Source organism: Scyliorhinus canicula, chromosome 13 (assembly GCF_902713615.1).
Source record: "Scyliorhinus canicula chromosome 13, sScyCan1.1, whole genome shotgun sequence".
Classification (NCBI taxonomy): Eukaryota; Metazoa; Chordata; class Chondrichthyes; order Carcharhiniformes; family Scyliorhinidae; genus Scyliorhinus; species Scyliorhinus canicula.
Window position 1 is genome coordinate 101797289 of NC_052158.1, and position 24432 is coordinate 101821720.

The following is a 24432-nucleotide window of genomic DNA, read 5'->3' on the forward strand; positions in this document are numbered from 1 at the left end:
CCCATGTAAAATCGACATCCAGAGGTTGTTTAGTGTTCCCTAGTAAAATTAAGCAAACTTAAAAGATGTAGAGGACACAGGGGGAGAAATCGTAAGGCTGGCGTCAAATCCGGCCGGGTTTGACGCCAGCCTCCCCCTCCCCGACCGGGAACCGATTCTGGTCCCCGGTCGGGGCTAGCATGCCGCCGCCGTAAACTCCGGCATCGCGGGATTAACGAATTTCGTTAAGCCCGCTTGCCAGAGTTTGCGCCGGCTGACGCGTCATATGACGTCAGCCGCGCATGCGCGGATTGGAAGACTCCAACCCGCGCATGCGCGGATGACGTCATCGCGCATTTGCGCGAAACCCGCGCATGTGCGGGCCGGGATGCCCCTCAGCCGCCCCGCGAAGTGATACAGCGGGGCGGTGGAGGGACAAAGAGTGCGCGGGCATCGGACCCGCTGCCCGCGATCGGTGCCCACCGATCGCGGGCCCATGGCACCCTTGGCACGGCCGTGGTACTGCCGTGCCAATCGGTGCCATGGTTTTAAAAATCGGCCCTTTACGGCCGTTTTTACGAACGGCCAGACCAGGTGTGTTTGCCGTTCGTAAAAACAGCCGTAATGGGCTGGGAACTCGGCCCATTGGACAGCTGAGAATCGCTGCTGGCCGTAAAAAAACGGCGGCAGCGATTCGTATCGGGAGTCGGGCGTGGGGGGGGGGGGGGGAGAATAGCGGGAGGGCGTCGGACGAGCGTGGCCGTAAAATTTTACGAGCCACGCTATTCTCCGCACCGTCGTGTGTGCGGAGAATTGCGCCCACAGTTTTTTCTCTCGACTGGCACACAGATTCCTGTGAACCTTTTTTCACACTTCTCTTTTTGCTGGTCCCCAGCACCAAAGATGGCCTCAATGGGTTTGTTACAGGGAATCCTCTAACTAAGAATCAACACACAAATGGTACACTTCATGAGAGGTGTTTGGTGTCCACCTGCCAGCATTTGCATATCCGCCTCTGCAGACAGAGGTGAATATGCCTCGTTTTGGAATATAATTCATGCACGCAAAGGGTCCAGCTCTGAAGCTGGGTTGTGACAGCAAACCCAATGTCAGGGACATGTGTGAAAGCTTCATATCAATTCTGCTGGATGGCTCTTCAGAAGCAACTCAATCACAATAGGTCACACTATAAGTGGCGTTGTATGAAAGAATACTTTCTAATGTCATAATCAGCCAGACAACCAACCAAACTGTCACCAACTAAACGTGCAATGTCACACTGAGCAGAGGTGACAAGAGGGAGATAAAGAATAATGCAGCGAGCTACACCTGGAAGGGTAGACGAGGCACGTTTTAAGAGTAACTGTCAAGAGGAGCTGGAGAAATACTTGGAAGAAAAACATTTTCTGGGGAATGTGGAAAGAGCAGGGGAATGGGACAAATTGAAGGGCTCCTTTAAAGAGCTGGCCCAGGCATGATGGGCCAAATGGCCTTCTTTTGTCCTGTGCGATGATTCTACAAACAGTTGATGCATTCTGATGGCTGCCAGTGCCAATACTGCTTGGCTGTTGCCTTAGGCCTGCCACCATCTCCTGCCTGGCATACTGCACTGTTTCTGAGGCAGTAGAATACACGGTGATCCCCTTTGCAACCACTGCCATTGAGTATTACCTCCATTTCAGCATCAAGCTGGAGCTGGGTTGCTTCATTACCTACTTGCAGAATCATGCCTGTAGATGGAGTTTCCTTTCCCTTTAGTTCTTCTCTCAAGGCTGAAAGAAAGATTTGCATTTATATAGCATCTTCCATGACCACAGGAGGTTCCAAAGTGCTTGGCAGGGGTTCAATTCTTTTGACGTGCTGGCACTTCCGGTGGCCCTGACATCAATCATAATGAAGTGCTTTGGGACGTTGGTCAAGATGTGTATCAATTCCATACTCCCAGAACATCTAGATGCACTGCAATTCGCATACTGCCGCAACCGGTCCACAGCAGACGCCGCCTCCCTCGTCCTACACTTTCTCTGGCCCTACACTCATCCCTGGAGCATCTCGACAACAAGGACCCCTACATCAGACTCCTATTTATTGACTACAGTTCCGCCTTCAACACCATAATCCCAGCCAAGATCATATCAAAGCTCCAAAGACTTGGCTCCTGACTCTGCAACTGGATCCTCAACTTTCTGACCAACAGACCACAATCAGTAAGAATACTGCCACCTGAGGAAGGAGCAGTGCTCCGAAAGCTAGTGTTTGAAACAAACATGTTGGACTTTAACCTGGTGTTGTAAGACTTCTTACCGTAAGAATAACCAACACCTCCTCCACGATAGTCCTCAACCGGGGCCCTGCAAAGCTGCGTACTTAGCCCCCTACTATACTTCCTATACACACGTGACTGTGTGGCAAAATTTGGTTCCAACTCCATCTACATGTTTGCTGACGACATGACCGTAGTGGGTCGGATCTCGAATAACGTGAGTCAGAATGCAGGAGGGAGATAGAGAACCTAGTGAAATGGTGCAACGACTACAATCTCTCCCTCAATGCCAGCAAAACTAAAGAGCTGGTCATTGACTTCAGGAGGCAAAGTACTGTGCACACCTCTGTCTGCATCAACGGGGCTGAGGTGGAGATGGTTAGCAGCTTCAAATTCCTATGTGTGCACATCACCAAAAATCTGTCCTGGTCCATCCAAGTCGACGCTACCACCAATAAAGCACAACAGCGCCTATACTTCCTCAGGAAACTAAGGAAATTCAGCATATCCACACTGACTCTTACCAACTTTTACAGGTACACCATAGAAAGCATTCTATCTGGCTGCATCACAGCCTGGTATGGAAATTGCTCGGCCGAAGACCGCAAGAAACTTCAGAGTCGTGAAAACAGCCCAGTTCATCACACAAACCTGTCTCCCATCCATTGACTCCATCTACACCTCCCACTGCCTGGGGAAAGCAGGCAGCATAATCAAAGAGGGCTACTCACTCTTCCACCTTCTTCCATTGGGCAGGAGATACAAAAGTCTGAGAACACGTGCGAACAGACTCAAAAACAGCTTCTTCTCCGCTGTGACCAGACTCGTAAACGACCCTATTATTATGGACTGACCTGATTAATACTATACTCCTGTATGCTTCACTCGATGCCGGTGTCTTTGTCTTTACATTGTGTACCTTGTGCTGCCCTATTATGTATTTTCTTTTTATTTTATTTTATTTTCATGTACTTAATGATCTGTTTAAGTTGCTCGCAGAAAAATACTTTTAACTGTACCTCGGTACACCTGACAATAAACACATCCAATCACAACATGTTGTCATTTAGATAAAGTGGTAACCAACCAGTGCACAGGAAACCCCCATAAACAACAATGTGACAATGATCAGATAATCTGTTTGTATGTTGTTGATTGAGGGATAACTATCGACCAGGACACTGGGGATTAATTCATCAAAGTGTGATGGAATCTTTTACATCCGAGAAGTCAGACAGGGCCTCAGTTCAATAACTCACCTAAAACTCATCACCTCCAGCAGTGCAGCTCTGGAGTTTCAGCCCTGATTTTTAGAATTGTTGTCACTTTATTGTACCATTTTCTTTTAATTATCCAGATACCTTTGAATTTCACTGGCACCCAGAATCACTGAATGGTTACAGCACAGAAACAGGCCCTTTGGCCTGTACATTTTTTCTCTTCAGATAATTATCTAATTCCCTTTTGAAGGCCTTAATTGAATTGCTTTCAGGCAGCGTATTCCAGATCCGAACCACCTCACTGCGTATAAAATGTTTCCTCATATCTCCTTTGCTTCTTTTGTCAATCACATTAAATTGCTGTCTTCTGATTCTTGATCCTTCTGCCAATGTAAGCACAAACGTTTTCTCCCTCTCTACTTGGTTCATGATTTTGAATACCTCTGTCAAACCTCCTCTTAATCTTGTCTGAGGAAATCAGCCTCAGCTGAGAATACATAGAATCCGTAAGTGCAGAAGGAAGTCATGCGGCCCATTGCACAAAATGTCTGCACAAAATGTGCACCGAATCTCCGAAAGAGCACCCTACTTGGGCCTACTTCCCCATCCTGCGCATTGATCATGGTCAATCCACTTAACCTGAACATCTTTGGACACTAAGGGGCAATTTAGCATGTCCAATCCACCTAAATATACAAGTAAATGAGTGTATGGAAGTAGAATAGGAGTTACTTAAATGAATCACCGTGGTACAACAGTTCGATAAAATAGTAAGAACATCCTGGGGGTTACCACTGACCAGAAACTGAACTGGATCGGCCATATAAATACTGTGGCTACAAGAGCAGGTCAGAGGCTGGAAATTCTGTGATGAGTAACTCACCTACCTCCAACTCAAAGTCTGTGCACCATGACAGGCACAACTCAGGAGTGTGATGGGATACTCTCCACTTACCTGATGAGTGCAGCTCCAACAACTCTCAAGAAGCTCAACACCATTGAGGACAAAGCAATCCGCTTGATTGGCACCTTGAAAATTTGCTCCCTCCTGTGTTGTTCCTCATGTCTTAATAAAACTCGTAGTCTCAAAGTTGGAGAAGATGCTTTATTGTGAATTTGTTCTGTCTTCAGAGCTTAACTTACGGCTACCTCAAATGCTGCCTACTTGTGTCTGTGTCCTGCTACGAGTTCTGCCTTCCGTGAAGTGTGTTGTCACTTCCTGTCCCTGTGTATATATAGCTCTCCCGTGCTCCCTCTAGTGCTTGCTCAGTTGTATTGCATCTACTCAGATCTACAATCACCACATCCCCCCTTTTTTCTTTACATATTTTCTGTACATCATTCAAGAAAATTGTACAAAACAGTTACTTATGATATGTATCTATACAAGTGATGGTGCTATTGCATATTTTACAAAGCCAATTTATATTTATGAGTCCACTCTTAATAAAAACATTTATGAGTCCAAACTTGATAAATTTGTTCACTGAGTTTTTTCTTTTGTTGTTGTTGACGTGGTGAATGTTGTCGGTGTTCTTGTTATTTTAAGTAACCAATGCGTCATTCCGAGATGTTTGCATGGTCGAACCACTGATGTTGACTGACATGGACTTTTTTCTGTGCTTGTGGTATTGATTTATTATGTCATCTGCCTTGAAAGCTGGTGTGCTTGCTTGTTCTGGAGCAGATGTGAGTTTGTGCGATTTGTTGTCATCCCATGGCATGTTTGTAGTCTTGTCATTGTTTTACAGTGTGCTGTGGCATTGTCCTTCATGTGCAGAGTTGTACCATTTTGTACAAGTCGTTGTTTCATTGCTGTTGTTTCTGTCATTCCTGTCTTTGTTGTTGTCGCTATCTTTGTTATGCTTCTTGTTGGTTTTGTTGTTCTTCTTGTAGTTTTTGTCGTTCTGCTTGTAGTTTTTGTTGGTGCTGTTGTTGTCCTTGTTTCTGCAGTGCTTCTTGCGATTTTTGTTGTTCTTGTCGCGCTTCATGTTGCTTTTGTTCTTGCTGTTGTTGTTCTCATTTCTGCTGTGCTTCTTTTGGCTTTTGTTTTTCTTGTTATGCCCAATGAGTGTCCCGTGTGGATAATTTGAGTCATTGTCACAGTGATTGGTGCGAGTGTCCTTTGTGGAATCTGTTGCATTGAGCGTTTCGTCTCGAGAATGGTGAGACTGATCTGATGTTGCATTGATGCTGGTGACATCAGTCATTTGTGGTGGATTTGATTTCTCGTCTTTGCTTCCTTTATGCTCCTCTTCTGGAGTCAAATTCTTCATGATTTCAATTGACGTGGTCTCTCTGGACTCTTGGCGCTCCTCTTCTGGAGTCAAAATCTTCATGGTTTCTGTTGATGTGCTCTCACAGGACTCTTGGTGCTCCTCTTCTGGAGTCAAAATCTGCATGGTTTCTGTTGATGTGGTCTCACTGGACTCTTGGTGCTCCTCTTCTGGAGTCAAAATCTGGATGGTTTCTATTGGCGTGGTCTCTCTGGACTATTGGGTGGCCCTACTCTGTGCTTCTGTACAGACAAGCTGAGAACGGTCAGTCTCACTGTGATCCTGTACCTCCTGTATGTCGAGTGTGATCACTTTGTCACTGTTTTTGCATGCAGTGGGTAGATGTACATTGTCTTCTTTTTGATTATGTGAGCTTGGTAGACTTTCATAGTCTGCTTGCGGTTGCTCAGATACGGCAGGTTGACCTTCATGGTCTTGTTCATGCATGATGTTCGCCAGGGAGTGTTTGCTTGCTTCCATTTTGGAGTCTTTCATCACTCTCACTGTGGAGCCTGTCATCGCTCTCTGTGCGGAGTCTTTCTGTGCTCTCTGTGTGGCGTCGTCTTCGTCTTGGGTATTGCCGTCATCCAATGTATCGACGTACTGCCATGGCACCATGGTGTTGGGTTCATCTACCACGAGTAGATTCGTGTTGAGCTTTGCGACCGTGTCGCTGATGCTGTGATCAGCATATCCGAATAACTCAGCCATGTCTGAGTAGTATTCTTCGAAAAACAAATCATCTTTTTTTGTTTCGGATTTCTTTTTGTTCTCTTCACTTTGGGTGGTGCAGACTGCTTTTTCCAGGGTGTTGTGCGAGTTGTTTTCAACTGCTGGTTCAGGCATTTTTTTGTCTTCTGAGGCAAGAAAGTTTGGTTTTACCGCTTTAAGTATCTTGTTTTCAATTATCGGGCATTTCCCTTTTAAGTAGGCGTGGTCCGGATGCTCAGGCGTCATGACGCTCGTGACGTCATGCGTAGGAATGAATTGCGCATGCGCAAACCGGCCTTCCTTTACTGTGCGGTTTTGTGTCCACTGCGCATGCGCGGCTTGCGCATGTGCATAACGATCAGCAACAAGAACTTATTTTAACAGCGTATGCGCTGCTTGCACATGTGCAGAACGCAAAACGGGTGATTGTAACTACGCATGCGCAGCTTCCGTTTCCTGCGCACACGCAGACACAGTTTTTTGTTCTTTGTCTGCCCGAGACTGTAAAATGTGCTCCGACACCATTTTATCGCGGATTTCAGCGTTTTTTCTTTCTGAAAGTTGTAAGTTACCTTTTCCTTTCGATCTGGACTGGATTTCAGCATTTTGGCTTTGTGAAAAATTCAAGTTATTTCTTCTTTTTGATCTGTACTTTTCACGCACGATTTCTTGACTGAGCCCTTTCTGTTTGTAGAGTTTTGCATCACTCAGTCTCTGTGCAGTTTGGCCTCTGAGCATACCGTGCTGTTCAAATTTCTTACAGTACTCTTCAAATTTGTTTAGTATTGTTTGTAAGTTGTTGCTGTCTTCATCTTTTGAGTATTTAAATCCATTATATACTTTCCTAGCTTCATGTCCTGCGATGAGCATTGCTATTTTAATTTAGTCTGAAGCTGCTGCTACATCATTAGCTATGATATATAAATCGAACATTTGTTTAAACATTTTCCAGACATTTCTTACGTTGCCGGTCATGTCCAGCTGAGGTGGGGTTCCAAGCCACATCCTCGAATAAGCGATGTCTTCCCAAGTCCAATGTCCAGTAGGAGATTTCCATGCCATTTTGTTCTTTCTGTGTCTGCAGCTGAGTTGTCCTGTAGTAAGCGCCTGAAGCCACTCTTGGTACCATGTGTCGTTCCTCGTGTCTTAATAAAGCTCGTCGTCTCAAAGTTGGAGAAGATGCTTTATTGTGAATTTGTTCTGTCTTCAGAGCTTAACTTAAGGCTACCTCAAATGCTGCCTGCTTGTGTCTGTGTCCTGCTACGAGTTCTGCCTTCCGTGAAGTGTGTTGTCACTTCCTGTCCCTGTGTATATATAGCTCTCCCGTGCTCCCTCTAGTGCTTGCTCAGTTGTATTGCATCTACTCAGATCTACAATCACCACACCTCCACCATCAATGTGCAGGAACAGCAGTGTGTACCATCTACAAGATGCACTACAGGAATTCACCAAGGCTCCTTCAAAAGCACCTTCCAAACCAATGACCTCTACCACCTAGAAGGGTAAGTGCAGCAAATGGATGGGAACACCACCACTTGCCAGCTCCCTTCCAAGCTAGGCACCATTCTCACTTGTAAATATAATCACTATTCCTTCACAGTCGCTGGATCAAAATCCTGGTACTCTTTTCCTCAGAACACTGTGGCTGTTCCTACCAGACATGAAGACAGCTTACCACCACCTTTTCGTGGCCAATTAGGTACAGCCAGTGACACCCGCATTCCATGAAAGAATACATTTAAAAAAGCAACTGGAATCACTGTCCATTATGAACAGCTGATTAGCAGACCTTATGAACAGCTTTGGGCATAAATAAATAGTAACATGACAGATATGAATAATAAAATGTCTAAGAGTTAGTTCCACAGCTGGAAGGGAGGATGTAACAAATCAGGGGAATAACTTTGGATGAGATATGGGAAGGATGATGTAAGGGCCAGGTTCACCAAGGACAGAAGGTACATGCAACGGCTCATGAAGTTAATGATAAACATTTAACACAAAAGGTGAGTTTCATCGCATGCTTTAGTCAAAGGACTTGATATTTAATTGAGTCTTTTTTTAAAAGCTGTCTTTATAGGATCAGAAAGCACTGTTAATAATCCATCCAAGTTCACCACTGAAGTAAAACACTTCGGAATGCCTCAGTCCAATAGGAGATGGAGAGAACCGATAAATCCATGCTAACACTCTCGGGTAGTTTGAGAAGTTGCAAACATGTGAGAAGAAAAGAGAATGAAGACAGAAAGAACAGTTTGTGCATGCTAGCCATCCTGTCTGTTCTGGATCAGTACTCACTACTTGTCGCAGTTGTTTGTTTTTGCTGTATGACCAGTCCATTATATCCTGTCTTAAACACTGATTAAACTCAACATAACCACAATGCTAATTGAAGTTGATACTGATTAATTATATATTGATAATGTCATCAAATTGGAAGATTCAAACTCACAACATCTGTCAGCTAAATGCTAAAAGTGGCACAATATAGCCTTGTTGAAGAGTTTGCCCTGTTATGAACATCATAAATCCTTATTTTGATTAACATAATTAATGCAAGCTCATTTTGTGTACCAATACTCATGAAATAGAAAATAAATGATTCTATTGGTAACGTGGACACTCATTTGACTCGGCTTTTCAGGTTACGCACATTAGTCCAACTGCTCCGTATAGCAGATTCTGAAGACGGTTCAGAGATGAGTAAAGTTTAAAGATGCTTGAAAGAATCCTAAAAGAAATAGTTGGCAATTAAAAAAAAAAACCTGGGGGCGCGATTCTCTGCCCCCCCACGCCGGGTGGGAGAATAACGGGAGGGCCTCCCGACATTTTTCACGTCCTCCCGCTATTCTTTCCCCCCCCCCCCCAACGCCACGAATCGCCGCTCGCCGTTTTTTACGGTGAGCGGCGATTCTCCGAGGCCGATGGGCCGAGCGGCCGGCCCTTCACGCCTGTTTCACCACGGCTGCAAACACACCTGCTCGCTGACGGTGTGAAACGGGCGCCAGATGCCCGTTTGGGGCATCTAGAGGCCCGATTAGGCACGGGAGCACCACGACTGTGCTCGGGAGGGGACAGGCCTGCGATCGGTGCCCACCAATCGTCGGGCCAGCGTCCAAAACAGACGCACTCTTTCCCCTCCGCCGCCCAGCAAGATCAAGCCGCCACGTCTTGCCGGGCGGCTGAGGAGAAAGACGCCAACTGCGCATGCGCTGTTTGGCATTGTCCAACCTGCGCATGCGCGGCTGACGTCGTCGGCCACATCAGCGGCCGTGACGCTTGACGTGCGGCCTTGACGACCGTCGTCAAGGCCGCGCCGCTGTAACGCATGGGGCCGCGCTCCTAGCCCCGCCCAGGGGGGGAGAATTGGCCCCGGAAGTGGCTGTGAAGGCTGCCGTGGGTCACGGCCTGTCCCACGGCAGCCTTTATGATTCTCTGCATTTGTGGAGAATCTCGCCCATGGTGTATTCAAAACTAAATCAATGGAGAATTTACAAATTTTGCCCAGCTAACTCGTAGAGTTTCACAATGTTAGTAAATTTATAGCCTGGATCTGTAAAATAAATTGGGGGCGATTCTCCCAGACAGGGAGAAATCGTAAGGCTGGCGTCAAAACCGGGCGGGTTTGACGCCAGCCTCCCCCTCCCCGACCGGGAACCGATTCTGGTCCCCGGTCGGGGCTAGTATGCCGCGGCCGTGAACTCCGGCATCGCGGGCTTAAGGAATTTCGTTAAGCCCGCTTGCCAGAGTTTGCGCCGGCTGACGCATCACATGATGTCAGCCACGCATGCGCAGATTGGAAGACTCCAACCCGCGCACGCGCGGATGACGTCATCGCGCATTTGCGCGAAACCCGCGCATGCGCGGGCCGGGATGCCCCTCAGCCGCCCCGCGAATTGATACAGCGGGGCGGCGGAAGGACAAAGAGTGCGCGGGAATCGGACCCGCTGCCCGCGATTGGTGCCCACCGATCGCGGGCCCATGGCACCCTTGGCACGGCCATGGTACTGCCGTGCCAATCGGTGCCATGGGTGCCAAGATCGGGACTTTACAGCCGTTTTTGCGAACGGCCAGACCAGGTGTGTTTGCCGTTCGTAAAAACGGCCGTAAAGGGCTTGGAATTCGGCCCATCGGCCAGCTGTGAATCGCTGCTCGCCGTAAAAAAACGGCGGCAGCGATTCGTGTCGGGAGTCGGGCATGGGGGGGGGGGGGGCAGAATAGCAGGAGGGCGTCGGACTAGCGTGGCCGTAAAAATTTACGACCCCCGCTATTCTCCGCACCGTCGTGAGTGCGGAGAATTGCGGCCATTGTGTTTTAGAGGCTTCTAATACCAGAACAGTTGAAAATTGTTTCCCTGTAACAGTTCCCTGAATCAGCATCCTGCTCAGGCGTAACTGACCAGAAAATGTACTGGACCAGCCACTTACCAGGGAGACGGTGGCGTAGTGATAATGTTTCTGGACTAGTAATCCAGAGGTCCAGGCTGCTGCCTGGGAGACATAGGTTCAAATCTCACTACGACAGTTGGTGGAATTTTAATTCAATTAATGGAATATGAAGTTTGCCTCAGTAAGGTGACCATGAAACTAGAATCAATTGTTGCATAAACCCACCAAGTTCACTAAATCTATTCAGGGAAGGAAATCTGTTGATTTGTGACTCCAGACCCACGGCAATGTAGTTTGCACAGCACAGTCCTCTGAAATAGCCTGGCAAATAGCCTGGCAAATCACTCATATCAACATCCTGGGTGTTACCATGACCAGAAACTGAACATGGCTTCCCATATAATTAAGGTGGCTACAAGAGCAGGCCACAGATTAGAAATTCTGCAGTGAGAAACACATCTCCTGATTCCCTAAGGTCTGTCCACCATCTACAACTCTTCAATTGCCTGGATCAGTGCAGCTCCAACAACACTCTAGAATCTCAACGCCACCAGGACAAAGCAACCTGCTTGATTGGCATCCCATCCACAAGCATCCACTCTCTCCACCACTGACACAAAATGGCCACATCTGCAAGATGCACTGCAGCAACTCACCAAGAATACTTTGACAGCACCTTGCAAAGCAGCAACATTGAACACGTAGAATGGCAAGGGCAGCAGGTGCATAGGACAGCCACCAAATTCTCCTTTTGAGTCCAGATATAATTCTGATAAATCTATTCTACACTTCTACCAAGACCTTCCTAAGGACAATAGGTCTGCCCAGAACTACTCACAGGACTCCAGGTGTGGTCTGTCATGAAGCATGCCGTTATCTGTGAGGACATCCTAACTTGGAACACCGGTTCCTAGGGTGTATAGTTTTGTTTTTGTTTTGGTGTGAGGAGACAAGTGAAACCCCAGTGAGAATAGATAGTCGTCATCATGCAACAATTATTAAAAGCTATTTGTTAAAATAATGAAAAGACAAATACACACAAACAGAATTATTCTACTCTCTCGCAATTGAGGGATATAAATGACTAAACACACGCAGTTTCTATAGAATTTTCCCCTTGTTACAAAATATATCTACTTTACCTGAACTCTGTAAGACTTCCTCTGTTCCCCAAACAACATCCAAATTGAATACCCAGATATAGTTCCCACACAATAAAAGGATGATACTCAAATATGGGAACCGTCCTTTCCTGGTCCAGAGAAGATATTTTAAAACTGCTATTCCGAAGGTTTTATGCACTGCATTGGCTCTAAGACTTAGAAGCCTTGTTGTAAATTTAGCCTTCAGGCTTGGTAGTTGGAACCTGCCAAACCTCTTTATGAGATTGCTAGATGTTGGGCGGGATTCTCCAACCTCCCCGCGCCGGGTCGGAGAACCCCCGGGGGGGCAGCGCAAATCCAGCCCCGCCGCCCCGGTGCTGGCTGCCGTATTCTCCGGTGTCAGTTTTTGGGCTGGGGCGCGGATCACACCACGCCAGTCGTGGGCCGTTGGTAGCGAACCCCCGGCAATTCTCCAGGGCCCGATGGGCCGAGCGGCCGTCCGTTTCTGGCCAGTCCCGCCGGCGTGGATTAGACATGATCCCACACGGTGGGTCCTGGCAGGTAAGTCGGCTGGTGCGGTCCTCGGGGGGGGAGGGCACGGGGAGATCCGACCCTGGGGGGGGGGGGGGGCTCCCAAAGTGGCCTGTCCTGCGATCAGGGCCCACTGATCTGCGGGTGGGCCTGTGCCCTGGGGGCACCCCTTCCTTCCACGTTGGCCTATGTAGGGATCCTTCATGTCCGACGTGGAGAAGACAACCCCCTGCGCATGCGCCAGATTACGCCGGCCGGTCTGCGCATGCGCGGAACCATGCTGGCAGTTCTCAGCATGTGCGAGATCACGCCGGCCCTTCGGCGCATGCGCTAACGCGCGCAGTCCCTTCTTTGATTATGCCTTCTGTGTATTTGGCTCTGCTCCATCAACATCCTTGACTTACATTAACATATGTATATCTCAGGAATCTTCCAAATTTTCTATAATCTGTTTCTCCCTCATAAGCTATTCACTCGTGATTATTATCTAAATTTCCATTCTAAACTCATTCCCTAGAAAGACACAAACTAATTGAGGCCCTTTTAATGCTGTGTGCAGGCAGGTTCAGAATGGTCGAACTATGGCTTTCCATAGCTAAAGTATGATTTCTACCCCCTTGTAATCTATTTCCCTGGAAATAAAGGTCAGCATTTCATTTGCCCCATTGATTAGCTTCTGTACCTGTTTGTTACATTTTAATGATCTAAGTACCTAGACTTAAAGTTCCTCTGGGCCTTAAGCAAAATACTGTGGATGCTGGAAGGTCTGAAAAAAACCCCTGAAAGTGCTGGAAATACACAGCAGGTCTTTCAGCATCTGAGGGGAGAACAAAATAGAGTTAACACCTGGAGTCCAATGTGACTCTTCTTTGGAAATACCTATCTTCAGTTTCTATTTTTATTATTATCTCACTGAACCGCCACTGTTTCTAGCTTGTCATCATTTAGGACAGTCATTTTCAAACTTAGGGTCGCGGCCCATGAGTGGGTCACGGGTGGGTGTTGGGTGGGTCGCTGGCCATTGGTCGTGGCATTCCCTATCATGGGAAGAAGTGCCCAACGGCTGCCACCGGCTTTTAAAAATGCTGGCCGTCCCGTGAATGCATGCCCCCTCAGCAGTGTGCTGACCCAGGAGCAGACTCTTCTTAAAAATCAATGGAGTCTTATCTCCAGAAGCCGCGGCAGAGAGGCCACATGTTCTGTATGCTGAAGTCAAGTGCTCTGGGCTTGAGAGAGATCCCACCATTTTGTAACTGAGTGAGCAGTGCTGGTGTGAGCTCCAGGGCCTCTGGTGAGCAACCAATTAAGAAGAACAAAGCAGTGTAAAGATGATTTCTTGAGGCCTGGGTTTATTAATTGTGCCAAAGCAAATCAGGATGCAAAGCCCATGTGTGTTATGTGCAGGGAAATGCTGGAAAATTCAAGATTAAAACCCTCAAAGCTTCAAAGGCATTGGCGACTTCGAGGACAAACCTCTTGGATTTTCTTTCAACAGATGTAGTGAGTGAGAACTTATATTATCAGCTGAAATCCTTAGCGGAAATGTAACATTGAATGACAAAGCAAGTGAGATGTGAGGACCAAGCAATAAAGTTTAAGTGAAAATGATGGGTCGTGAAGTTTGGCTGGTGTGGGTCGCGAAGGTCAGCTGGCATGGATCGAGCTGGATGAACCTGTTAGTAAAAATAGGTCCTGGGCAAAAAAGTTTGAAAAACACTAATTTAGGAAATGTCCTATTCTATCTTTTTTAGGTCCAAAGTAGATGACCTCACATTTGCCCACATTGGAATCTGTTTTCCACAGTTTTACCCATTCATTTAACCCAGTGTTCTTCAAACTCGGGGGCGCAACCCGTGGGTCGGTGGGTCGTGGGCAGGTGTCGGGAGGGTCACGGAGCGGTTCTCCACGGCGCTCCAGATCGCGAAAATCCCCGCGCAGCAGCCGGCTTTTAATAACGCCGGCCGCAAATGGCCTTCAAAACGGCCATGAACATGAAAAAAAAAATTTGCACACATTGCGCGTACATGCACGATCATCGACGCGCATGCGCAGAACTATGTGCATGCGGGTAGTGAAAGTGGCAAACCGCCCGGAATCCGCCTGAGAGACAGCACAACTCCCGAACCCCCAACCCGGACCCCCAGCCCCGCCCCGCCTGGACCCCCAGCCCCGCTTCGGGCTGTGATGTCGGCCGCCGCCAATCTGAGCACCTTCAGGAAGATGGTGCAGCAACTGCGCTGTGAGCTGGACATCAAGAGGCTGAAGGAGTCTCAAACTGGATCAGATTTGAAGCAGTTTTGCCTGCAGAACGCTCAACATGATCCTTTGCTGATGGGAATACATCCGAATGGCCCTTTCAGGCCAGCTAAACCCTGTTTGCTATTGTAGCTGAAATGTGATTCTGTTTTCTTTTGGTTTCTGGGTCTTAAGTGGGAAATTCACCCCGGTACATGTTCTGAAAACAATGAAGATGTTTACACTAAGCCTGATTCTCGATGGCCTTCGGACCAATGGACAAGCCATGTTGGATCTGTTTTTAAAAGCCTTTTAAAATCTGTGCTAACTTTCCTTACTCTCACTTTGTAAATTGCCTGTTCTTTGATACTGATGTATACCTACCTCATTGAAGCAATGAGGTGCTGTATGTACAACTTTAGTTGCAGCTTGTGCACAACCCTGTTTCTAGAAAGATTTGTACACTGGTAGAGAACATTTTCAATAAAGATCTAAAGTAAAAAAAACTATGCGCAGGCACGCATGCGCAGTGCGGCCGCTATTTTTTGGAACGGTCGCAGCTTTTTGTTTTATAAGTTCGGGGGGGGGGGGGTTTATTCATTTTATTCATTTATTTTATTCATTTTTTTACAAGTTCAGGGGAGTTTTATTTGATAAAATTTTACAGGAAAAAAAATGCAGGACTTTGGACAGATGGAGACTCCATACTTTCTGACACCGGAAGGCTTCATCTTCATCCAACAGGTTCCATTGGAGGAGCGTGTACGAGGGCCAAAGGGACCCAAAACCATTTCCTCCATTTTTGTCAGCAGCAAACAAGGTAAGAGAAAATGGTGGGTCGCGAAGGTCGGCAGGTTGGGTCGCAAAGGTCGGCCAGGTTGGGTCCCCCAGGTTGGCTGGTTGGTAAAAATGGGTCCCTAGAAAAAAAGTTTGAAGAACACTGACTTAACCTGTCGGGACCTATGTAATATTATGCTCCCACTACAATGCTGAACATGCCCCTTATCTTGGATTTGCATATGCGGCTTTTTATCCCATCATCTAAATCCAGTGTAATCACCTGAGCCCATTATCTTTAGTCTCCCGATTTCAACACGAATCCCTTTGAAAGGACCGGCTAGCTTGCCTTGGTAGCCACTCTGGGAGAGAAATTCTGCTGAGGAACGGCGAGTGCCAGTGCTCGGCTGCAAAGTGGAAACATTGGCGCTCGGGGGCGCTGTTGGCTCTGGTGGGACAGTCCAGAATCGCTTTTGGATCTTTCACCACCGAGAGGGGAATAATACGCTGAGACTGTCCGTCCAAATGATTGTGTTGCGAAGAAACACGAATGCGCAAAATCTCCCCACGTAACAGCTTTCGACTGCCGAAGAAGAAGAAAAAAGTAAGCTTTGAAGACAAATAATTTGCTGGAACTTCCACCTGTCTTGCTATCTTAGCAAAATGCCAGGACCGAATCTAACGGAGCAGGCGAGATATTGGGCTGTAGAAGTATTTTTGCATTCATTTACTTTCAGAAAATGATCAAAGGAAGATCACAGGCGAATTTCCTGGCCTGTTTGTCTCTGGGTCTCCTCGGGAAGCCTTTTCCTAAGTTTCACGCTAAATGCGCGCTGACTCTTGGAAATGTTCACGAGAACATTGTGTTCGTTGCACAGACTTCTCGTTGAACTCTCCAACATGACAGTGATGTTCCTCGAAAATGTTTTATTTCTGTTGTCAACGTGAGAGATTAAAAAAAAATTAAAATGACCTCAGTTGGATTAAGTGGCGAATGTCAGTGAGCAGGTATGTGGAGAGTGAGCAATGGTATCATTAGTAGAATATATCTAGAAGGTGCAAGTCACAAAATAGGGGATGCGGAAATGTGTGTTCATGCTCTATCGCGTAAGTTTTAATCATGTTATTGAAAGGATAGAATAAATGAAAACAAGTTCCTAATTGGCAATTCGGATGATATTGCCATCAATCAGAAATCTAGTCATGTAACAGTACTGCCTCCTTCAAAATGGCATAAGGAATAACACATTCTTGGTGAAACAAAAATGAAATCGATCCTAGCCATTTCCACCATGCACTCCGTGGGTCACAGCGTGTCTCAAGCGGACGGGCGTCCAGATACACATGTTCCTGCTGGAGGACCATCTGACTTGCTAATTTTGTGGGAAAAGGTGACTTACTGATGCCATTAATTCTGGATTTATTGTTAACAGAATTTACAGGAATTTTTGCAGTTTTATTATTTTAGTGCAGGTATTTTGGGACTTTATTTCACCCACTGGGAAATTCAAGAGTGTATTTTCCTGGAAATGTTGCCTATAGTTGCTTGCCGCTACTTTGTATATCCTTTTGAGTGATTGAACACACAGAGGGACGCTTTATTTGGCATACTACTAAGAATGCTTGCCGAAACCTTAAATATTGCATTGAAAATCTTACCATAAATTCAGCACAATTTTGTACAACGCAAACTCTATTTCTGGAGCAAATTCATCAGGGCAAATTGTAATTCTGATGAGAATTTACAGTGCAGCAAAGTACTCTTTGAGTCGAAATGATGCTTTCATGCATTGGACGTTGGCAGAATAATCGTTTATTGTGCTACAAGTGACTAGTTGCAAAATATACATCATGATGTTAGATCACAGAATAAGGTAATGTTTCAACTATGTAATTGATCCTGATGCTTTTTGTTCCAAATGTAGTTATAATTTTTGTGTGAAATTGATGGACTATGTGCTGCCTGTTAGCAAAGTTAGCAGTTTCTGCCAGTACTTCAGATTCATAATGAATACAAAAGTCTAAGGGATCATTGTTCAGTAGTAAATGCACTCAGGAATTTGATACAAAAATGTAACTTTGTCCCAGCATGTCCTGTTTGATGGTATTTTGTTTCACAGAGTGGCTGCCTAAACATTGAGTAAACCACCTGTACAAAAAATGAGGCTTAATGTAATTATAGTATTTTCAAAATCTAGCATTAGAACTGAGACCATTTTGGGACCTAATGTATCAAAGCCACAGGGCAGGATACTCCAATCCCGTGGCAGTGTTTCCACAACGTCGTGAACACCATTGCATTTTACGATGACGTGAACGGGCCACTCCCACGTCTAATTCTGGCCCCTACAGGGGGCCAGCACGGTTTGCGCCGCTCCAGCTGCAGATCCCGGCGTGAATTGTGCACCGCAGGATCCGCGCATGCGCAGTTGCGCCAGCGCCAACGAGGACATGTGCAGTGGCGCTGGCACGAACGAGGACATGCGCAGTGGCTCCGGCGCCAATGTGCGCATGCGCAGTGGTCTCCTTCAATGCGCCGGCCCTGACGCAACATGGCGCAGGACTACAGAGGCCGGCGTGCAGGAAAGGAGGCCCCCAGCCACCGAGGCCGTCCCACCGATCAGTGGGTCCTGATCGCGGGCCAGGCCACAGCGGAGGCACCCCCCCCCCCCCCTCCCACCCCCACAGGCCACCACCCGACCCTTACACGCCAAGATCCTGCCAGCCCAGAGCAGGTTAGAATGGTACCAGCGGGACTCGGCTCTTTTCCTATGGCCGCTCGGCCTATCTGGGCCAGAGAATTGGCGGGCTGGCCACGTAGAGCGGCCTGCGACTGGCACCATGCCAACCACGCTGGTGCCAATGCCGCTGATTCTCCGCACCGCAGAGAATCGTGTGCCAGCGTTGGGGCGGCGTGGCCCGTTCGCGGGGATTCTCCAGCTCGGCCCAGGACTGGGAGAATCCCGCTCACAATCTCTTCCAATCCTTTGCAACTGCAGAGTCGTCTTTTAACATAAAGAAATATTTGAGAATCCATACAGAAAAAGCTCTTGACCAGGTGAAAGTGCATTAAAATTATGAATTGCAAGTTCTAAACTTTGTGTGGCAGGAGTCACATAGTACAAACATTTTAAACAGTTATTTCCTCTTACATTTTGCACCAATTAATTCTGTTGCTGTGCAGTGACTGCAGCAGTCACCCCAAGGAGGTTTTCTTGCTATTTGAAAGGAACGGGAGTTATAGAAAAAAAGCGAGGTGTTTTAGTCGAGGCAAAGTACATATCGGCTTGATATGCATCCAGATATGTTTTTTTTTGGAATTTGCTTTATGACCCCTGTGATAATTCATATTCTCTTTATTTATTTCTTAGACCACAACATTTTCTAAAAGTAAGAAAAAAGATGAATTGAGTAATGGAGTAAATTCTGTGTGACTATTGTCATTTAAAATATTTTTATTATATCTGTCGAATTGTAGTTGATATTGTCTTATTTTTCTCTGTGATTTGTTAGATTTATGGGTGGAATAATTTTACTGTGCCATCAGAGCAGGGAAGAAGCCAGAAAATGTGGCAAGGGGATGGAAAATTGCACCCTGTGTTTCTATTTCTGAACATGCGGGGCGTTTCCATTTGATTACTGCTCAGATTGATTACAGCTTAATCCAGAAGAAACTGAATCAAATATTGTAACATAAAATATCTCATTTGCGGCCAAATATCGAGTAACCTAAAGTTCGTCCAATGCAACTATTGCTTGAATGAATCTCTGCCCACAAATCCTGCCCAAAGGGAGGCATGGTGGCGCAGTGGTTAGCATTGCTGCCTCAAAGCGTCAGGAGCCTGGGTTCAATTCCAGCTTTGGGTCACTGTCTGTGTGGAGTGTGAACTTTCTCCCATGTCTGCGTGGGTTTCCTCTGGGTGCTCCGGTTTCTTTCCACGGTCCAAAGATTTGCAGATTAGGTGGATTGATCGTGCTAAATTACTCCCTTGTGTCCAAAAGGTTAGGTGGGGTTACTGGGTTACAGAGATAGATAGATAGAGATGTGCCTAGATAGAATCAGAGGGTCGGTGCAGACACGATGGGCCAAATGGCCTCCTTCTGCACTGTATGGTTCTAAAACTAGCACCCCCTGACTCAAAAGGTGAGTTTCCTCTAATTGAGCTTGGTTGGAAGCTTCCACCCAGATGTTCAGATGCACAGGTACTTGTGGTTGACCACAGTTCATTAAAGCCATTAGACTGGACGAATCAGCAATTGCTAACAACTGAACATGAAGATATGGGTCATTTCCTGTTCATTCCATTCATCGTTAATATGCTGGAGGAGAATGTTGGAAAAACCTGCATCTTTCAGAAGGTGGGGTGGATGGGGTTCTGGACTGACTTTGCCTGAACCTGACAGATTGGGCATGGAAAAAGAAGATATTGGAAAGAAATGTCTTATCTTCCCTCCCCTTGTCAGGCGACTAAACGTCTTACAATATTGATCTGCCATCCTGGGGTTATGGATGAGACATACGCACCTCAGTCCATACATGGTGCCCTGCTGCTGATGAGGGCTGCCCCCCATGCTGAGGTGGCCAGCCTCCCCTACTTTGCCTCAACCTCATTGAGGAGGGCTTCAAAGGCCCAGTTGCGAAAATTGAAGGCTCTTTTGTGGACCAGGGACCCTGGAGCTGTGAAGCAACAGTACTAACCATCGTGCTACCGTGCCACTCAGAGTGATTTAAAGACTTTGCAAGTTTTAATTCTTACAGTACTGAGAGATGAGTGTTACTAACCCGGTGACCTCTAGTCTCTATCTGAAAGGGCTTTTGTTTGTTATTGTTATACTACCTCAGTCTAACCACAGTGGTCCTGTTCTAGTCCTGGATGGATTATGATGCTTGATTTGGCCAGTTGATGGGAGATTTCAAGTTTGGAAATTTCTTGCTAAATTGTGCTGTCGGAAAAACCTGGGGCTGAAACCTGGGCTGGGATTCTCCCCTAACCGGCAGGGTGGGGTGTCCCGGCGTCGGGCCGCCCCAAAGGTGCGGACGTCTCTGCACCTTTAGGGGCCAAGCCCTAACATTGAGGGGCTAGGCCCGCGCCGGAGTTGTTGGCGCTCCGCCGGCTGGCGGGAACGGCCTTTGGCGCCACGCCAGCCGGGGCCGAAGGGACTTCGCCGGCCGGCGGAAGTCCGCGCATGTGCCGGAGCGTCAGCAGCTGCTGATGTCACCTCCGCACGTGTGCAGGGGAGGGGGTCACTTCCGCCTCCGCCATGGTGAAGACCATGGCGAAGGCAGAAGGAAAAGAGTGCCCCCACAGCACAGGCCCGCCGGCTGATTGGTGGGCCCCGATCATGGGCCAGGCCACCGTGGGGGCAGCCCCCGGGACCAGATCACCCCGCGACCCCCCTCCCCCCCCCCAGGACCTCGGAGCCCGCCCATGCTGCCTGGTTCCGCCAGTAAGGTAGGTGGTTTGATCCGCGCCATCGGGACCAGCATGACAGCGGCCCATCGCGGGCCGGAGAATCGTCCGGGGGGGCGAGGGGGGGGGGAGGGGGCGCCGACCAGCGCAGCGCGATTCCCGCCCCCACCGAATCTCCGGTGCCGGAGACTTCAGGACACGGCGGGGGCGGGATTGACGCCGGCCCCCGGCGATTCTCCGACCCGGTGGGGGGGGTTGGAGAATCTGCCCCTGGTCTCCAGGGGGCTGGTTTAGCACAGTGGGCTAAACAGCTGGCTTGTAATACAGAACAAGACAGCAGCATAGGTTCAATTCTCGTACCAGTCTCCCCAAACAGGTGCTGGAATGTGACGACTAGGGGCTTTTTACAGTAACTTCATTGAAGCCTACTTGTGACAATAAGTGATTATTATAATAATTATTAAACATGTTCAGTATCTATTTAGATCCCAGTCTCATTCGCGTATATGGTAAGTACTGATGTGCATGACTTCTTCAATTTGTGTATGCTTTCCGTTACAGTCTTGAGGAAGGAGTATATCAGGTAGTAGCAATTAAGGAGTGGGAAAACTTCATGAATAAAATCTGCTATTTGCATGAAGTCCCTGCTCTGTCCTCTGTTGTTAAGTCGTGTTACCTTTCATTCCCTGCCTTGGATGCTTTGGTTTCAGAATTCTATCCCCAACCATCATTATTCTTCTGCCTTCCTGTGCTCTTGATATTGTTCCAGGCTTGAAGCCCATTTAAATATACAGAGCTACTTTCTATGCCACTTGTGGTATTCTCATGACACCATATCAACCTCCTTACAAGCTGCAGCTCCAACTGATCCTATTTCCTCTCTCACTGACCTTCTCACTCTGGAGATGCCTGATGGGGGGCTAATCTTGACAACTTCTTCCCACCCCACTAATTGTAACCAATACCAGTCTGTTAGACTTTGCCAGTGGGTTAAAGGCTGTGGTTCTCTATACCCCTCTAGAATGCCTATTCCCTTTGAACAGGTACATGTCATACATGTTGTTATTGCAAATAATGTCACTGGTTTCTTGGCTTTGAGGGAAGCTTCAACTTGCAATACTTTGAGTACAAGGTTGGGAAGGAAACTCTTGAGGATTTATGGTGCAGAGTTGTTTCTTGGGATAGAGTAGCAAAGTAAATAGTCACAAAACTGGCTCACGTGACATCCTTTTATGGGGGCAAACCTGCAGTCCTCGCTCTGTGATGCTTAGTGACTCCAGTCCCATCGTAATGTGGATTACTTTTAATTACCTTTTGAAGCAGTAACAAACTGCTGAAGTAGTTTGTAACAAACTGCAAAAACCACACAGACTGCCAGAGTTCAAGAATGGTTCATCAACATGTTCTCAGGGCAATCAGGGATGGGAAGTAAATGCCATGCGGCCCTCAACTTCAAAATTAATGTTGTAAGCTAGTTACTCTCTCTTTCTCTTCACTACTTCACACCAAGCATCAAACATTTTCCCAAACTGCTTGCAACTCGCCTTTCATTTCCTCTACCACAGCAGCACAGTAGCATTGTGGATAGCACAATTGCTTCACAGCTCCAAGGTCCCAGGTTCGATTCCGGCTTGGGTCACTGTCTGTGCGGAGTCTGCACATTCTCCCCGTGTATGCGTGGGTTTCTCCGGGTGCTCTGGTTTCCTCCCACAGTCCAAAGATGTGCAGGTTAGGTGGATTGGCCATGATAAATTGCCCTTAGTGTCCAAAATTGCCCTTAGTGTTGGGTGGGGTTGCTGGGTTATGGGGATAGGGTGGAGGTGTTGACCTTGGGTAGGGTGCTCTTTCCAGGAGCCGGTGCAGACTCGATGGGCCGAATGGCCTCCTTCTGCACTGTAAATCCTATGATCTACCCAATTACATATTCTCACCCAGTCCCGGTTCCTTGCAAAATCACCTCAAACTATACTGTCTCAGTTATCACAAACATTTTTACAACAGGTCCATTGAGTGCCACAATGTTTGACTAGAATGGCAAAATAATCTTAAACCAAAAGATTTGCCAAACAACAGGAATTGCTTTATTAAGACAATTTGCAGAGTATATTTTATTGGAAAAGATGGATATTAAAATTGTACATCATAATAAGCTGAGCTTGGTTGTCTGTGAATTTATTTTAAATTATGCTTTTCAGTATGAATTGACATCCCTGCTTTATCAACACTGAGGAAGTCTACACATACAATCAAGGAGCAGGAGTAGGCCATTCAGCCCCTCGAGCCTGTTCCACCATTTAATAAGCCCTTGCTGATCTGATAAGTTCAATTCTGTATCCCGCTTATCCCTGATAACCCATCACCACCTTGCTTACCTAGAATCTATCCACCGCTGCCTTAAAAAGTATTCAAAGACTGCTTCCACAAACTTTTCAGGAAGAGATTACTCTCTGAGAAAAAACAATTTTGTCTCGTGTCTGTTTTCAACAGTGACCTCTAGTTCTAGATTCTCTTGCAAGAGAAAGCATCCTCTCCACATCAGCCCTGTTAAAACTTGTCAGGATCTTACATGTTTCAATCAGGTCACCTTTTCCTCTTCTAAACTCCAGCGGATACAAGCCTAGTCTGTCCAGCCTTTCCTCCTCGGACAACCTACCCATTCCAGGTATTAATCTGGTAAACCTTCTCTGAACTGCTTCCAACACATTTACATTCTTCCTTCAATATGGTTTCCAAAACCTCCCTACTCGCAATAAATGTTAGCATTCTGTTAGCTTTCCTAATTACATGCTGTTTCTGCATACATGCCTTTTATGATTCATGCACAAAGTCACCCACCCAGAAGCTTTCCATTCCTTTAAAGTAACCATGATCAAGTTTATTAAACTAATTGTTACTTGAGGTAAAAATAAGTCACCTAGTGATGAAATTTTTTCAATAAATGTTGGAGTCAATCTGTAACAAATCAACCACCAAATGTTACGGGGACTTGCTGTTACAGACATGCGGGGGGAATGTTGAGGAAAAAATTCTTTCAACAAATCCTTTGAGCAAAAGGTCAAGGCAAAGAGAGATGTTAACACACGGAAAATGGTTCAGCAAACAAGCAGAAACAATAACGATCTTGAGAAAGTACAGGTGTTGGAAGAAATAGGAGAGAAGCAAGGAAAAATGAGGATGATGGAAAAGGAACTACAGAAACAAAAGGAGAAGAATCAGTAGGAGAGCAAGGAAAAAGAGAAAATATTCTCAAAAGGTGGGATTGGGTCGTTCTTTTGATGTGCTCAGATTGAACACAAGTGCCAGAAAGCTGAGCAAGTGTATTCTGCATATGAGGAACATTGAAGAAGCTGTTTGACCACTTGTTGCAGTAGGTCAAAGCCCGCTTGAGGGTACAGGTGATGAGTAGCTTCCCTAATACAGCAAGATAGATGGGTAATGGTGAGTGTGCAACGGAGAAATCCATGTGATGACTTTTTGTTTGAAACATTCGTGGGATGTGATGGGTGCCACTGTCAAAGTCTAATTTCCCTTAGGAGGT

General features: G+C 46.8%; 1 protein-coding gene across 1 annotated transcript in view; it reads left to right on the top strand.

Moving 5' to 3' along the window:
- Nucleotides 1-15876: 15876 nt before the first annotated feature.
- Nucleotides 15877-24432, top strand: part of veph1 (ventricular zone expressed PH domain-containing 1) — a 359761-nt gene continuing 351205 nt past the window's right edge. The window contains exon 1 of the mRNA XM_038816020.1: nt 15877-16087. The gene's annotated coding sequence lies outside the window, so the exon portion shown is untranslated. The remainder of the gene's footprint in view (nt 16088-24432) is intronic.